Below are 17652 nucleotides of genomic sequence, written 5' to 3' on the forward strand. Positions count from 1 at the left end.
GGCGCTTGTGCCGCCGGCCGCGGCGGGGAGAGCGCGGGGCCGGCCGGCCGCTCCGGCCTGGTTCCCGGCGCGCGCGCCGGGGCCGGCCGGCCTGGCCCTTTCCCGGTCGCCTCGCCGCCTGGGCCCGAAGCACCGCCGACGACCCGCGGCCAGGCCCGGACGAGCCCTCGCGCCGCGCGGAGGACCGGCGGCTCAGCCGGGCTCTTCTGCGGGCCCCGCGCGGCCGGTCCGAAGAGACGAGAGGCTCGGTGGCACTCTTTTGGCTGAGAGTGCGCGGGCCCAACGCGGTTCGCGCCCCCCGACCGGCCAGGACGCAGGCTCTTGCGGGGGTTGTGCGGGGCGGGGTTGGGGGGGCGGTTGGAAGGCGCTAAGATGGCGCTGGGCCTGGCCCTTCGCCAGTGCTGGTGGCGCAGTTGCTCTGCGGGCGCCATCTTCCCCGGCGGCACGGGCAGCGCCCTTCTTGGACGGTTCGCCCGCCCGAGCGCCGGGAGGTCCGGGACGTGGGGGCCACGCTCCGCGGGCAGAAGTCTGTGGAGTAGCCTGGTCCTTCCCGGTGCCCCCAGACCCAAAAGAGTAGGCCGCCGGCTCCGAGCGGGAAGGGGTTGGGGACCGCGGCGTCTTGTTCCTTTTACCACTTGCCTTTGAGGGAAAAGAGTCGGGCCTTGCAGCCGAGGGGTCTCTTCCTAAACCCGCATCCCACCCCCAACCCCAGTCAAGATTGGAGATGAAGGCTTCCCCGTGTCTTCCTAGGGCTCGAACCTGGAAGACTTTGCTTTCCCTGGCCTGGCTGGGGGCAGATCATGGAGGCTTTCCCTTCGCTCTCTTGCACTTCATTTTGAGAGGAGAGTCAAACCCAGTTGCAGAATTGCAGAAAAATAGTCGAGGATAGTGTCTGCCTTCCAGTATCGTGGTTCTGTATGGGTCCCCTACTAGTTTTCTTGGTTGTGTTTTCACAACCCTGAACAACCTTTTCTCTGGTTGTCACATTTGTGGGAAGGTAATGGGTTCCAGTGATCTGAAACTTCTTTTTGGCTTTCATATTCCCTATTATAAATGGTAGTAAATTACAATAGTTTCTTAGACCTCTGATCTGAAAAATTAAACTCACTTTGAAACACCCCGGAGACTTTTTCCTTTCAAAAAAAAGGGGGGGGGGGGCTGTTATGGTTCATCTCTTTCTAATCACTATAAGACTTCTCAGTTCCCCCACTTTTTATTTAAAATGTTTCCTAGAAGCATTCATAAAAATACTCAGCTATCTTGTAGTAGCAGTATAACAATGGGTGTGTGGGTTTTAACTTTGTTACTGAAAAGTTTATTGGGAGGAGTCTGTAAAGCTCTGATCTTTCTAGGCGTCTAGATGGAAAGTAAATAGTTAATTTCTAGTGGATAAAAGTAACTTAGTGGCACCATTAGGTATGTCCTTGACTGTGGTGGATGTCGTTAGGCCTTTTAAGATTGTTGTATGCCAGGAACAGTGCTTGGTGTTTTTTAATTCCTATTTATCATATCAGCCCTGCAGTATTGGTTTTTATTCTCTACTTGCCAGGGAAGGAACTTAAAATGTTTGCCAAGATAGTTGAATTGTTCAAAGTCTCAAAGTTTTAAGTGATAGAACTGACAGTGGGTCCCAGAAGCCCTGTTCTTGGCTCTGTATCTAATTTCCAAATCTGAGCAGTAGAATCAACTGGTGAGATGTTTTTAAAATACGGATTTGTAATGTCCATTATTTGTTAGGGACAGTTGGGGTTTTTCAAAAGGTCTGATGTATTGGACAGTCTCAGTTTTAAGTTTCTGACTTTGAATTTCTTGATGCTTGTAACTCCCTCCAAGAATTTTGAAATTCTTGCTCATCTAGGATCGCCTGGACTCTGTTATTCCAGGCTCTCCAGGTGACTTCATTGTGACCCAGAGACGTATTCAGAACATCCCTGTATTAAACTATGCACTGTGCTGCTGGCTATCTTTTGAATTGGAGCACGTGCTACAGTTCATGGGGTCGCAAAGAGTCGGACACGACTGAGCGACTGAACTGAACTGATGAGACTTGAGGTTCATATCATTTTGAGTTTCAGCACAATTTTATTGCTTGCGTTATTTTTATTTTTCTCCTGCCATTTATCAAAATGTTGAAACGATTTTCTTACAGAAATCTTAGGTACCCCAAGACTTTTAAATCTTAGTACATTTTAAAATATATATATAGTTTCATTCTACTGAGAAGTTATATAACATACTGGCTTCAGGTCTAGCCAGGCCATCTAGTTTAGTCAAGACAGCTCTGGAACAAAAATAGAATTGAATCTAGGAAATACAGAAGTTAGAAGTGGGGTAGAAGATATACTGAAATCAAAACCTAGAGATAAATCCTTGAAAGAACGAGTTCTTTTCTGAATTTTAAATTGAGAAGATATTTCTTGCATTTTGGGAAGTAGGATGGGGAACTTATTCTAAACATGAGACTTAGTAGGAATGGAATATACATTAAAGACACAGAAGGTCAGGAAGAAACATCCAGAGCAGATAATGAATAGCCAGCCAGACCAAAATGAGAGAACCAAGTCAGTGAGGAAATCATTAACTTCTCTGGAGCAAAGATCACATATTTGAGTTATTTTGTGCTTTTCTTTCTTCTGAAATCACTGTTGTTTAGTGATTGCTAGGGGAAATGGTTGAGACCTTTGATGCAGGTGTCAGAGTTACATTTTTGCCTATATCCATGTTCCTCTGTGCTATATTTTGAAAAGCTTTGTAAGGGGCCGCCGCGGATACCTGTGTGCAGTCCGTTGTCTAGTCTAGTGAGTGGGTGGAGTTCTAGTATTTGACTGTCCCATGTGGTTTTTCTCTGCTTGTTTTTCATGGCGTAAATGCCACAGCAATTATTTTCTTTGACTAAAATCCAGTAAAGCTTGAAAGGGGGGGGCATGGCACGTGGATCTAAAAATCAGCCTGTTCAGAGGGAAAGAGAAGCGTCTTTATTTTAAAGTAGCCTTCAGTAGAATTCAAGACAGACAAGATCTCTGCCCTCATGAAATTTGTAGTATAGTGTGAAAAACAGGAAATAAGGAAACACAAATAATCAAGGAAATTAAAGATTAAGAAAAAACTTAAAAGAAGTTAAGCTTGTGGATCAAAAGAGTGTGTTATGGGGAAAAGAGTGTATTGTTTTGGCTAGTAAGAGTCAAGGAGTGTCCCTGTGAAAAGGTGACATTTGAGCTGAGACTTAACACATGAACTTGTGTTAGCCTTGTGAAAAGCTGGGAAGACATTCCTGGCCTGGGAACAAGTACAAAGCCCTGAAAGGTCTGGAAGGGCAGGGATGTTAGAACAGAAAGAAGCAGGAGGAGAATGCAGTGAAATGGGGTTAGAGAAGGTGTGCAGGGCCTCTTAAGACATACAGGGGCTTGGCGATTTTATTTTATGAAAAGGAGAAGCTATTATAGGGCTTTAATTAGGGGAGTGATATGTTTTTGTTTTTAAACATCACTGCCTGCTCTGTGGAACAAGAGAGGAAGCAGAGAGGGCAGTTGGGGAACTACTGCAATGGTCAGCTCAAGTTTGATAGTATCTTAGGCGAGTGCAATGGAGATGGAGCAGAGTAGATGATGGGTTTCAGAGATATTTTGGAGGTTGAATCAGGAGTATTTGCTTCATGGGTTGTCTGGAGGAACAGGAGAAGGAATCAAAGGATTCCTTCAGATTCCTGGCTTACGGCTTGGTGGCTGGTGGTGCCAGTTGCTTGTAGAGAAGACTGGGGCGCGGGGGGCGGGTAACTAGAGTTCTCTGTGGAACCCGTTGGATGTCTCACAAGTGTTTGAAAAACCTAAGTGGAAAGTCAAGCAGGCGGTGAGTGTTCAAGTTGAGCTGAGGGTAGTGGACATAAATTTTGAGTGTCACCAGCATAGAGATGGTATGTCATGGAACTGGTTGAGATCATCTGTGAGCATAGAAGACTTACAATCAAGCCTGAAACTCTCCCGTGAGTGAAGGGGGCGCAAAGGAGACCAAGAAGGCTCTGCATTAAAGCAGGAGAGTGATTTTATCTGTTTCAAGAAAAGGGAGTGGTCTGCTGTGCCAAATACTACTGAGAAGTTAAACCCTGAGGAGAGAAAAATTCCACTTGAATTTGGTGGTCTTGACAAGTAGTGTTAGTGGCACGTGGAATGGAGGCCAAATTGGAATGCACTGAGAGAATGATGAGAGTGAAAGAGGAGAGTGAAAAAGTTGGCTTAAAACTCAACATTCAGAAAACTAAGATCATGGCGTCGGGTCCCATCACTTAGTGGCAAATGGATGGGGAAACAATGGAAACAGTGACAGACTATTTTGGGGGGCTCCAAAATCACTGCAGATGGTGGCTGCAGCCATGAAATTAAAAGACGCTTGTTCCTTGGAAGAAAAGTTGTGACCAATCTAGACAGCATATTAAAAAGCAGAGACATTACTTTGCCAACAGAGGTCCGTCTAGTCAGAGCTTGGTTTCTTCAGTAGTCATGTATGGATATAAGAGTTGGACTTTATAAAAGCTGAGCGCTGAAGAATTGATGCTTTTGAACTGTGGTGTTTGAGAAGACTCTTGAGAGTCCCTTGGACAGCAAAGAGATCCAACCAGTCCATCCTAAAGGAAATCAGTCCTGAATATTCATTGGAAGGACTGATGCCGAAGCTGAAACTCCAATACTTTAGCCACCTGATGTGAGGAACTGACTGGTTTGAAGAGACCCTGATGCTGGGAAAGATTGAAGGCGGGAGGAGAAGGGAACGACAGAGGATGAGATGGTTGGATGGCATCACGGACTCAATGGACATGAGTTTGAGTAAGCTCCAGAAGCTGGTGATGGACAGGGAGACTTGGTGTGCTGCAGTCCATGGGATTGCAAAGAGTCAGACACGACTGAGCAACTTAACTGAACTGAGAATGGGAGTGAAGCCAGTGTGACCCGCTTGTTGGGAAAATTTTGCCATAAAGCAAGGACAGAAATGGCACAGCAGTGGTTGGGGAGAGAGAGAGGTGGGGTCAAGGAAGCACATTTTTTAAACTGATGGGAAATAGAAGAGCATTTTCAATAAGCTAGTGAGACTGTCTAATAGGGAGAGACTAATGCAGAAGAGAGGTAAGACTACCAACGGAGCAGAATTCTTTCTTTCTCTTTCTCTCTCCTTTGCTTTGCTTTCAGGATCTTAGTTTCCCAACTAGGAATTGGGCCAACTAGGATCTGGGCCAAGGTAGTGAAAGCACCATGACCTAACCACTGGATCACCAGGGAATTCCTGCCAAAGGAACAAAATTCTTCAGTAGGAGAAGAGTCAGAATACAAGAGGGTTTGCCTTTGGTGGGAGCAAGATGACTTGCAGTGTAGCAGGAGAGAAGGCAGAGAGGCTTAGGAATTGGAGGTAGAATACGGGGCTTTTTGTTCTCATGGTTTCGGTTTTCTCAGTGGAGTCTGAGGCAGGGCCAGCACCTTAAAGGAGGAAGGGGTGTGGATGGTGTGAGATAAGGAGGACACCTTGCTTTGGACAGCAGGGCGGTGAACTCATTGGGATACTCGATAGGGTGGCTGGGCATTGCTGAATGCCTGGGTGCGCGTTGGAGGGTGGGGGTCTGCATGAAGGTGGAACCAATCAGTCCAGTTAGTTGTGTGATTTTCTGCCACCAACTAACCACCACCGTTTATTACAAGCGAAGTAAAAGCAGCCAGGTGATCAGTTCAACCAAGATTGGCATTTTTGCCCCCCAGATGTGATAGGAAGAGAGACGCCAGGGACTCGAGGGTGGTTGCAAGGGGGTAACAGTGATGAACCAGGATAATAAGGGTGGGGGCCGAGAACTTAACCTTGAGAATAACTTTTGGTTAATAAAAAGGGACGTAATGGTAGAGAATTTCAGCTGGGGATAGTGAAAAAGATAGTGACAATAGTTTTATTGGGTTGGCCCAAAAGTTCGTTTGGTTTTAAGTAAAAAAAAAGACACGTTTTTCATTTTCACTGAGAACTTTATTGAAGAACATATTCAGAATGTTCTTTTTGGCCAACACAACACAATAGTGAGTATGTACTTAAAGCCAATGAAGTGTACGCTTAAGTGGTAAGTCTTGCATGTTTTGCCACAATTAAATGAATTCAAGAGTTCCCTGGTGGTCCAGTGGATAGGACTCTGTGCTGTCAATGCTGAAGACCCAGGTTCTATGTAAGAAAGACTTAGAAATCATATCTCAAATTATTGAGAGTGAAGAGATGGTAACCCCTCTTATCATGGGCCCAAACTTGAGTAGGCGAAGCAGTCACCTGTAGACACGGAGCTTCTGGAGGAGAACCGAGAAATCTTACGTTTCCCTGTTCACTGACTTTTTCTAAGCCTGTAGCAGGGCATTTAAAACACGCTGGGCACTCAGTAAACATTTGCTGGCTGACTACTTAGACAACCAGGTAGAACAGAATGATGGAACTAAATAAAAATTGTTTTTGAGATAGAAATCAGTAGGGACTTATAGTACATTCTGATGGCTGTGGGTGAGAGAAAAGTCGGGTTAAAGGGAGAGGGAGAGAACTAAGGGAAGGTCATTTTTTAAAAAATTCAGATAATACCAAGTGGAACTTTGTAGCACTGTCCTTAACCTCATTTTTTCTATTCTTTCCTCACACTGCTGTTACTCACTTTTTCATAAGGTTCCTCTGTTCCCCAAATTGCCTACAGAAAAAGTAACAGTAAAATAAAAGGAGAGGAGAGCAGGGTAGATGATAGGATTCAGAATAGAGGTCTTTCCTGAGAAGATCGCAAGGCCATTTGTCAGGGGCAGAGGCAAAAGGTTTTGAGTTTGAGGGGAAGAAATGTGTGAGATGTCGGGGAGGATGGAGGAAAGGAGTGGGACTTGGTGGCAGTGAGGCAACGTGAATTAAACAGTATACCAGATCCACCTGCATGGCATGGTTCTCTCATGATCAATAGTGTTCTAGAGTAAAAGTGAAAAATACAGTGGGTGAGGGGGCTGGCAGACGGTGGGGGTGGTTAAATGAATGTGCAGTGGGAATGTAGACAGAGAAGAAAGGCGGTGTTGACTTTAAAGGATAGCCCTAAAAGGGAAACTTTGTAAGTGGTCCCTCGCTGAATGGAAGTGGGCCCAGAAGGCCGCTCTGCTGAGGCGGTTGTACACGCGTGAGGTAGCTCAGGAGCGCTCAGAACTGGCAGCGTGACTGGGATGGGAATGTGGAAGATAGAGGTCTTGGGGAGAGGCAGCTAGGGGCTTGATCTTTTCTCCCCCTTACCTCATATGTGCTTCCATTCAGGAAGAGACCTGAAACCTCACTGTACCAGATGTTTAACCCAGGTTCCCCTTCCCTGTACTCCCAATCAACTTTGATTTATGTAGTTGTGATTTAATTATGCATTTCTTTTTAATAAAGTTGGAAAATTGAACATTTTCTGTTTTTGTGGGTTTTTTGGCTTATCTTGCAAACACACTGAACATTCATTTTACCTGAAATAAAAATCCTGAATGTGAGGGAATGAGATATGAAAAGTATTGCCTTTCTATGCGTGCTCAGTCGCTTCAGTCGTGTTCAACTCTGTGACCTGATGGACTGTAGCCCGCCAGGCTCCTCTGCCCATGGGATTCTCCAGGCAAGAATATTGAAGTAGATTGCCATACCCTTCTCCAGGGAATCTTCCCAACCCAGGGATCAAACCCTCTTCTCTTGACATCTCTTGCATTGGCAGGCATGTTCTTTACCACTAGCACCACCTGGGAAACCCACATGAAGGCTTTCTAGGAAAGGCTTAGGCTTATTTCAGTTTTCTACTGAAATCCATGGTGCTTCCTAGTATCATTAGAAATTAAACATGGAGTCCCAACCTGTGATTGAAACATTTTCATAAGAAAGAAAATGGGGGAAAGGAGAAAGAATGTTGTTAAACCTTAATATTATTTCAGGCCCTGATGGGTGTTAAGGATTATAAAATTCTAAAGAACTCCCTGTAGATAGGTTTGTCTCCATTTTATAGATAATGAAACTGAGGTTTAGAAATGATAAATCGCTTACCTGAGGTTACATTACTAAGGGGCAGAGCTGGGGTTTGAATATATACTGCATGTCCATACCTCATACAGTTTGCCATTGGTATTAAAACCATGTCTAAATTTTGTCTACAAATGACTGTCTACAAGTTAAAATATTTTGAGGCCCTAAAATTAAACTTGGATGACCTTCGTTTCAGTAGGAGAAATGGTAAAAGGTAGTGTTTTGTTGATAATTAAAAATGGTGACCAAAAAACCCAGAGTCTTGTTGTCAGTGGTCAGATTTTAGGTCAGAGCCATTATTCTGCTCCTTCTGCAGATAATTCAGTTTCAATTTGCATAGCATGGTGAACCAAACATAGGGCCCATTTTAGCTCTATACTTGGGAGCAATCAGAGATTATGAGTCATATCTTTCACTAAACAAAAATCCTAACTGGAAGTGAGAACACTCAGAACCTTAATTAAACATGATATGGTGCCGCTCAAGTTGTTTCCTTGCTTGGAATGCTGTCAGTGTAATCATAGTACAGATTTGGGGGAAAGGATTTAAAACGGACAAAATATGATTCACTCTATAAGGAGACGTTCTTTTAAAGAGGCCTTGCTGTAGGTTGAATATAAGACCAGTAAGATAATGCGTCAGAAGGATTTTTTCCTTTTCTTTTTGACTCTGGGAGAAAGCTGAGCCCTGAGGGACAACAATAGTAAAAGATGATGAAACACTCGTACTGTGGATGTTTTAGTTTGCCCCACTGACTTGTGGCTCTTGAGCATTAAGTGGCTCCCTCTATAGTCTGAGGTGGTACCTGGGTTCTTGGAATGCTAGAACTAACCTGAATTTTCCCTCTCCCTCCTTGAGAACCAGCCCTCTCACTACTTACTAGTGGTAAGCTTAATTTGGGGAGATGAAGAATTTCAAAATCTTGTGGTAAGTGTAATATGGGAGAGACTTTAAAAATTGTGTTATGTAGACTAAATATTTCAAACATAACTAAGGAATATTAAGACTGCTATTATATGTATTAAAATCACCTACATTGCTTGCAGTGTATTTCAGATTTTTATTGTATTTTTTTTAAAGATAATCAGTTTAGTTTCTTGTTTTTTATTTTAGAATTGGTATTCAACTCTCCTTAGAATAACATTTCACAGTGTTATAACAATATAGGTGGTCTCCTGCATTGCAGACAGATTTCTTTACATTCCATGTGTAGAGACTGTTATCCACACACACACAAAATCAGGGTTTTTTTCCTCCTGATTCTTGAGAGTAAAGGTTGTTTTGATGGTGTGCTTTTAACTTGGAGGTATTTCTCCTTGGATTTAAAATGAAAATGCTTCTATAATTAAATTTCTTTTAACTCTGATATTTCCTAGAAATGCAAAGAAATATATTTAGAAATAAAAAGTAAGAATAAACTGACCTATTTGTATTCTGATTATTCAGATTTGTGAGAATCTTAGGATTGGAGAGATCCAGAGAGGCCAGCCTCTTTTCTCCAGGTGTGATCACACTTAATGGATGAACATTTTCACCTTGAGATGTTTGGAATTGTTTCTATCCACAAGCCTCAAGATAGCTTGCTTACCTATTTATTTTAGGTATTCCTTTTCACTTTACTGGTCTAGTTTAACAGGTAATAATAACTGATTTTTTTTTTTTTTTAGTTCACTTCTCCCTCCAGCTACTGCCCTGATTCTTTGCTCCTCTAGGTTTTTTTTCCCCCCACATTTTGAAAAGTATTTTACTTGTTTCTCTTTTTTATGTCACATGATTTACTTAGAATAATTTTCTGTTACAGCATATATTATGTAGGTAAAACAATCTGAAAGTAAATTTCCAAAGAGAGTAATCAAAGAAAAATAAACTTTGGGGAACTATGTTTGAAAAAGCGGGGTGGGGAGGGCCTTAACTTATCTAGAAATGTAAAATGGACATTGTGCTCCAATGTGAAATGCCTGTGCATACCAGAGAAGATTTCCTTATCTTTTTAATAGATTTTATGAGTACTGGATTATTACTGTACATTCTTGTTTCATTTGCACTGTTAAAGGTCTAAGCTTAAATTAGCTATATAATCAATTAAGAAATTACCAAAAGTCTTGCAGGGGGTCTGTTTACTTATCTTCCTCACCCATATTCACAAAATGAATTGTGCATATGCTACAGTCAAGATGACTGAGAAGATAGGGACTTCCCTGATGGTCCAGTGGTTAAGGCTCTGCTCCCAGCGCAGGGGACTCGAGTTCAATCCCTGGTCAGGGAACTAGACCCACATGCCACAACTAAAGATCCGGTGTGCCGCAACCAAGACCTGGCGCAGCCAAATAAATAAAAATAAATAAATATTTGGACTTCCCCTGTGATTTGGTGGTTAAGAATCCACCTGCCAGTGCAGGGGACATGGGTTTGATCCCTGGTCCAGGAAGATCCCGCATGCCACCAGGCAACTAAGCCTATGTGCCACAACTGCGGAGCCTGTGCTCTAGAGCCTGTGAGCCACAGTAAGGGAAGGAAGCCACCTCAGTGAGAAGCCTGTGCGTCATAACTAGAGAAATCCCGTGCAGAGCAGAGACCTAGGCAGACAAAAATAAAAATAATTTTTAAAAAATGACTGAAAAGATCCTAAAGTTGGCTAAACTGGTTTTTTAAAATATGCATATTGGATATGCAATGCAAAATGAACAATGTAGAGAGAGATGTTACAGTTTTCATGTAAATGGAGACTTCAGTTCTATATAATAAATTGTTTTATAGAACACATTATCATTATAATTTAGATGTTTCCCAGCTAGAACTGATACTAGATCAAAAAATGTGCCATAAAACCTATTTGACGTTAACCTTTTAATTTTGTGATATATTACATAAATTCTTGACTCATTATTTAAAATATGTTCTGTGTTCCAAATTACTTTACTATCCATTTAAGGCCCACGTTTTCTTATTGATTTTCTGTCTGAATGATCTGTCCATTGATGAAAGTGGGGTATTAAAGTCCCCAACCATTATTGTGTTACTGTTGATTTCTCCCTTTATGTTTCTTAGTATTTGTCTCACATATTGAGGTGCTCCTATGTTGCTGCTGCTGCTGCTAAGTCACTTCAGTCATGTCCAACTCTGTGCGAACCCATAGACGGCAGCCCACCAGACTCCCCCGTCCCTGGGATTCTCCAGGCAAGAACACTGGAGTGGGTTGCCATTTCCTTTTCCAATGCGTGAAAGTGAAGTCCCTCAGTCGTCTCTGACTCTTATCGACCGACCCCATGGACTGCAGCCTACCAGGCTCCTCAGTCCATGGAATTTTCCAAGCAAGAGTACTGGAGTGGGGTGCGATTGCCTTCTTCGGCTCCTATGTTAGGTGCATATATAATTGTTTTATCTTCTTTTTGGATTGAACCGTTGATCATTATGTAGTGTCTTGTCTCTTATAACAGTCTTTGTTTTAAAGTCTATTTTGTCTGATATGAGTATTGCTATTCCAGCTTTCTTATGAGTTTCATTTGCGAGGAATACTTTCTCCCATCCCCTTACTTCAGCCTGTAAAGTCTGTGTCTTTTGGTTGGTGCATTTAACCCATTTACATTTAAGGTAATTATCGATACATGTGATCCTATTACCGTTTTCTTAACTGTTTTGGGTTTATTTTTTTGTAGGTCTTTTCCTTCTCTTGTGTTTTCTGCAAATTACCTTCCTGTCCAAATGTAACCTTAAGCTTGACTCTCAGGAATGTCTTCAGTATATAGTACACATGGAGGTCACAAAGCAAATAATTTTGTTTTCAGAGCATGACACAGATTTGGTATGTGTATATGCATTATCTGTACATACCTTTAAAATATTTTATACCCTTTTAAGAGTAATCTAAAATATTTTGGGAATTTTCTGGCAGTCCAGAGGTTATGACTCTGTGCTTTCACTGCCAAGGGCCATGGTTCAACCATGGCTCAATCCCTGGCTGGGGAACTAAAATCTGACAAGCCACCTGGTGCAGCCAAAATATATATATATATATTAATATGTATTAAAAATAAATATATTAATATGTATTTTAAAATATATATTAAATATATAAAAATATATAATATAATATATTTAATATATTAAAATATATTTATATAATTATATTAAATATATATTTATACATATATATAAATATTCTTTTTTTTCCCTTTGCTTTCCAGGATGTCTCTTTTCTAAATGGAATGTCATGTTTTGAAAGGTTATTACTCTAACTATCTACTCCAGGAAAAGAAGCCACTGTACTGATAATTCATCATCAAGTATTTATTAAATGCTAATTTTGTACAGGGCACTTGGAGGGTATGGGAACACATGATCTAGGTGGGTGGATAATAGATACAAGCAGAGAAGAAGGAAATGGCATTCCACTCCAGTGTTCTTGCCTGGAGAATCCCCTGGACAGAGGAGCCTGGCAGGCTATAGTCCATGAGGTTGCAAGAGTCAGACACAACACCTAAACCAGCACCACCATACAGCGGTTTGTGATGAATCTCAAATGCCTGATACAAGTGAGAGCAAAGGAGAGAGAGCCTTTGACTAAAGTGTATGAGCAAGTCCATCCATTCACTTGTTCAGCAAATATTATTGAGCAGCTAATATATTCCAAGTGCCTTCTAGGCTCCAAGGTGCCTCAATGAGCAGGGCTCTCTTGAGAAGACAAACTATAAACCTAGATAAACCATAGAGGGGAAAAGAAAGCAAGGAAAGAAAAACATGGAATGCTGAGGGGATGAAAAGAAGACCTTATCTGAGGGAATGACATTCCAGGCAGAGAGCAGCCAGTGCAGAGGGCCTGAGGCATGAGGCATGAGCAGGCCCGGTGAGTTCAAGGCATGGCAAGTCAGCAAGGGCTAGAATCAGAAAGCATTCAGAGATTTGGGGGTAGTGGGAACAGTTATATAGGGTGTTAGGGCATTCATAGTTGAGCATGGAAAAGGATTTTGGTTTTTACAATGGGAAAAATGGGAATGCATTAAATGGTTTTGATTTATGTTTTAAAGGGATTACTCAGGAAGTTGGATGGAGAAGGCAATGGCACCCCACTCCAGTACTCTTGCCTGGGAAATCCCATGGACAGAGGAGCCTGGTGGGCTGCAGTCCATGGGGTCGCTAAGAGTCGGACATGACTGAGCGACTTCAGTTTCACTTTTCACCTTCATGCATTGGAGAAGGCAGTGGCAACTCACTCCAGTGTTCTTGCCTGGAGAATCCCATGGACGGAGGAGCCTGGTGGGCTGCTGTCTATGGGGTCGGACAGAGTTGGACACGACTGAAGCGATTTAGCAGCAGCAGCAGGAAGTTGGAATGAGAATAGATTGTAGCAGGTAAAAGAGGGAAAGCAGAGAGGCCAGGTTAGAGGTTATGACGGCTCAGACTAGGGAAGTGGCAATGGAGGCAGTGTGTGGTTGGATTCTGGATCTCTTTGAAAGTATAGCTGATGAGATTTCTTGATATATGGGATGTGGGGCATGAGTGAATGAGCAGTGAAAGATTACCTATACAAATGGCATTTGAACTGGAGCCTAAGAAATTCGTTGACCAGGAGAAGATGGCAAAGCAGAGGAATTTAGGTGGGAAAGAAACAAACTGAGAAGTGTATGGAAACGATGAGACAGTGGGGAAACTTATTTAGATGAAGAGAGAAGTTTCTAGAAGAGGAGAGAGAGAAAAGGAAGGAAGGCTGGGGTATGGGTGGGGGGACACTGGAGTAACAATTTGTGAAATACACTCAGCGCAAGGCCACAGTGTTTGAATTTTTCTTTATGTATAAAAAAATAAAAATCTGTCAAGCAAGGCAGTTATTTAAGAAAGAAGCATTATAGTTATTAATAGCTTTGGAACCAGACAGATGTGTGTTCCAGTCCTGGCTCTTTTACTTCCTTTCTGTGCTGACTCCAGTAAATTATGTAACCTCTCTGGGGGCCTGTGCCTTTGTTTCTTCCTCTGGATTGAGGATTTACTTTGTAGAGGAAATTCACCAGAATTAATTGTGAGATCATGGATGGAGGAGCCTGTTGGGCTGTAGTCCATGGGGTCGCTAAGAGTCGGACACGACTGAGTGACTTCACTTTCACTTTTCACTTTCATGCATTGGAGAAGGAAATGGCAACCCACTCCAGTGTTCTTGCCTGGAGAATCCCAGGGACGGGGGAGCCTGGTGGGCTGCCATCTATGGGGTCACACAGAGTCAGACACTACTAAAGTGACTCAGCAGTAGCAGCAGTATGCATACAAAGGGTTAACAGGGCCTCACCCATTTGGAGCTTAGCTATCCTGCTTTTTAAAATTACTGTTGTTAAAAAAAAATAATAATGTTAAAGCAGTGTTTAGTTAGACTAGTCTGCTAACAGTGAATCAATGAATGAATGGCTCCGTTAGAAAATTACTTTTTATCTTAAGTGAATATCCCTGTTAGCCAGTATTGCCTTCTAAGACCTAGACATTGCCCCTTGAAATTCCTGTTAGTTTTCTAGTAGTATACTTTTATCAGAACAGCAGGGCATATTTTCCTCCCAAATATTTAGAGATCAAATATAACAAATTCCCCTCTTGACATTTTTCAGCTCAGTTTAATATAGAAAAGACTGAGAAATTTAGTAGTAGAAACCTGACATCACTTTAAAATCCACTTTCCAAAACTCAGTGTCCTGCAGAGCACTGGTCTGCAGAATGCAGGTTTAAAAAATGCTGGAAAGTTAAAAAAAAAAAGGCACATGGTATTAGTTCAGGCTGCCATAGCAAAATACAGTTAACCCTTGAACAATGTGGGCCTGAACTGCAAGGGTCCACTTATGTGTGGAATTTTTTTTTCCCCTGAATACATACTGCAGTACTCATGATCCACAGTTGACTGAATCTGCGGATGCAGAGGAGCTATCTATGTAGGGGACCCGACTGTAAAGTTATATGTGGATTTTCAACTGTGCAGGTGGTCAGTGCCCCAGACCTTGGGTTTAAGGGTCAACTATATCATAGTTGGCAGCCTTCCCCAGCAAGCGAATTGGCTGGCACCCTGGTAGGCTGCAGTCCATGGGGTCGCTAAGAGTCGGACATGACTGAGCGACTTCACTTTCACTTTTCACTTTCATGCATTGGAGAAGGAAATGGCAACCCACTCCAGTGTTCTTGCCTAGAGAATCCCAGGGATGGGGGAGCCTGGTGGGCTGCCGTCTATGGGGTCACACAGAGTCGGACATGACTGAAGCGACTTAGCAGCAGCAGCAGAATATCATAGGCTGGATGTCTTAAACAGCAGAAACTTATTTTCTCCTATTTCTGTAGGCTGTGCAATCCAAGATCCAGGGTACCAGCCAATTCGCTTGCTGGGGAAGGTTGCCTTCTTGATATCCTCACATGAGCCCTGGACCCTTTTCTTACAAGAGCACCAGCCTTACTGGATTAGGGCTCTCCCCTCGTGAACTCATCTAATCTCAATTACTTCCGGAAGACTCTACTCTCTTTTCAGTCACATCAGAGCTTAGGGTTTCAACATGCGTTTTGGAGGGGACACAATTCAGTCCATGGCAGTCACTGCTAGGCAGTGGGAATCATAAGTGATCTTCATTTTCTTTATACATTTCAATATTTTGCAGACTTTTCTGCAGTTGAGGATGTTTGGGTGAAACTGGGTTCCACTTCTAGATTCCACTTAAATGAGTTACCTAGAGTAGTCAAACTCACAGGGACAGAAAGTTGGAATGGTGATTGCCAAGGGCTAGGGGGAGGGGAAAGGGAGAGTTAGCATTTAATGGGTAGAGTTTCAGTTTTTACAAGATGAAAAAAACTTCTGGAGATGGATGGTGGTGATGGTTGCCCAACAGTGTGAATGTTCTTACAACCACTGGACAGTTGCAAATGGTTAAGATGGTGAATTGTATGATATGTTATTTTTACCACACATACACACAAAAATTCTCAGCCCTTTCTCCAGAAGGACCAAAAAAAAAAGGTAGAACCCACCCCCCCGAAACTTCTAAAAAATATGTATTGCTTTTGGGGTTAAACAGACTGGGTTTACATGCTATTTCTGTGTTGACCTCGTGGTGCTCAGACATGGGTGTACATCAGGACTACCTTGATGGCTTGGTTAACACCCGGAGTTCCTGTTGACTCTTGTTTCTCAGACATGGGTGTGTGTCAGGACTATCTGGATGGCTTGGTTAACACCCTGAGTTCCTGATCTCGTGGGTTTGGAATAGGCCTCAGAATCTGGATTTTTGACATACTGCCATGTGATTGAGAAGCCTACAGCAAGTCTTGGTTTTCCCTATTCAAATGGGTCTGAGAGCCAGTTGTGAGGCTTATCTGAGAGTACCTGATTGAGGAACTCTCAACATCAGTTTTAATTTCTTTTTAGCAAATTTTTGTTTGTTTTTTCCTTGAATAATTTATTTTTTTCTCACGTATTTAAGATAATTTTGCACAAACATGAAGAAATAACTCGTTTTTAGAAATACATGTTAAAGTCTTTAAGTATATGAGAAGCATGTAAAATTAACTTTGCTTCTTAGAAGATTAGGATTATTTCAGTCCAATGGCTAGACTAGGGTTGTCTTTGGAACTGATACTTAATATTCAACTTTTTCCTTTTCTAAATTATGTCCTTATGTATTGTGTGTGTGTGTGCGTGTGTGATACTCTGGTGAAAGCAAGTGTTATGGCAACTCCATTCCCTTCATCCCTCCTTCCTATAAAAAAAATCCCATCAACAAAATCTTTTGGAAGCCATATGCAAATAATTATTCATACCTTGTCAGCTGTTCTTAACTCTTAAGATTTCCACTTTGTGACTGTCCATAAAGACTAACAAGGGGCAAATGAGCCTGTAGGCCAGTGTTTTTCCTAAACTAAGTTCTTTAAAAGAAAGTCTCTAGATGATAACTGTCCAATATGATGGCCACAAGCCACATATTATGGCCATTAGTGCTTGAAATGCATCAGTAGCGATGTACTGTAATTGTAAAGTCCACACCAGATTTTGAAGACTTTGTATGAAAAAAAATGTAAAATATCTAGTTAATCTAATATTAATGTTGAAATGATTGTCTTAAGTACTAAATAAAATCTTTAAAAATTTTGTCCAAATATTTTTGAGTGTTCTGGACAAAATAAAACACAGTTGACCCTTGAGCAATGTGGGGGTTAGGAGCACCGGCCCCCTAGCAGTCAAAAATCCATGTACCACTTTTTATCCCTCCAAACTTAAAATAACTTATAACCTCCTGTTGAGTAGAAGCCTCACTGGTTAACATATATTTGGTATATTTCTTATATGCTGAATTCTTATAAAAAGCAAGCGAGAAAAACAATTGTTAAGAAAACCGTACAGACGAGAAAACACATTTAGAGTACTATACTGTATGTGTTCATATCATAAGCTTACAATATCTGTTCACAAGATGAACTTTCTTGTCTGTCAATACCTATTTCAGTATTGTTTTATATAAAATGCTGTAGGTGTTACATGTCTTTCTAATCAGTTCAGTTCAGTTGCTCAGTCATGTCTGACTCTTTGTGACCCCATGAACCACAGCACGCCAGCCCTCCCTGTCCATCACCAACTCCTGGAGTTTACCCAAACCCATGTCCATTGAGTCGGTGATGCCATCCAAC

The 17652-nt window shown here is 42.1% G+C and overlaps 1 protein-coding gene across 2 annotated transcripts in view; it reads left to right on the top strand.

Annotated features, from left to right (window-relative positions):
* BICRAL (BICRA like chromatin remodeling complex associated protein) overlaps positions 1-17652 on the top strand; it is a 106490-nt gene that overhangs the window by 30184 nt on the left and 58654 nt on the right. The window contains exon 1 of one of the 2 annotated variants that reach the window (XM_059880418.1): positions 1-17652. This exon is cut by the window's right edge and continues 23557 nt beyond it. The exons of the other annotated variant lie outside the window; for it this stretch is intronic. The gene's annotated coding sequence lies outside the window, so the exon portion shown is untranslated. 2 annotated transcript variants of the gene reach the window in all.

Source organism: Bos taurus, chromosome 23 (genome assembly GCF_002263795.3).
Source record: "Bos taurus isolate L1 Dominette 01449 registration number 42190680 breed Hereford chromosome 23, ARS-UCD2.0, whole genome shotgun sequence".
Classification (NCBI taxonomy): Eukaryota; Metazoa; Chordata; class Mammalia; order Artiodactyla; family Bovidae; genus Bos; species Bos taurus.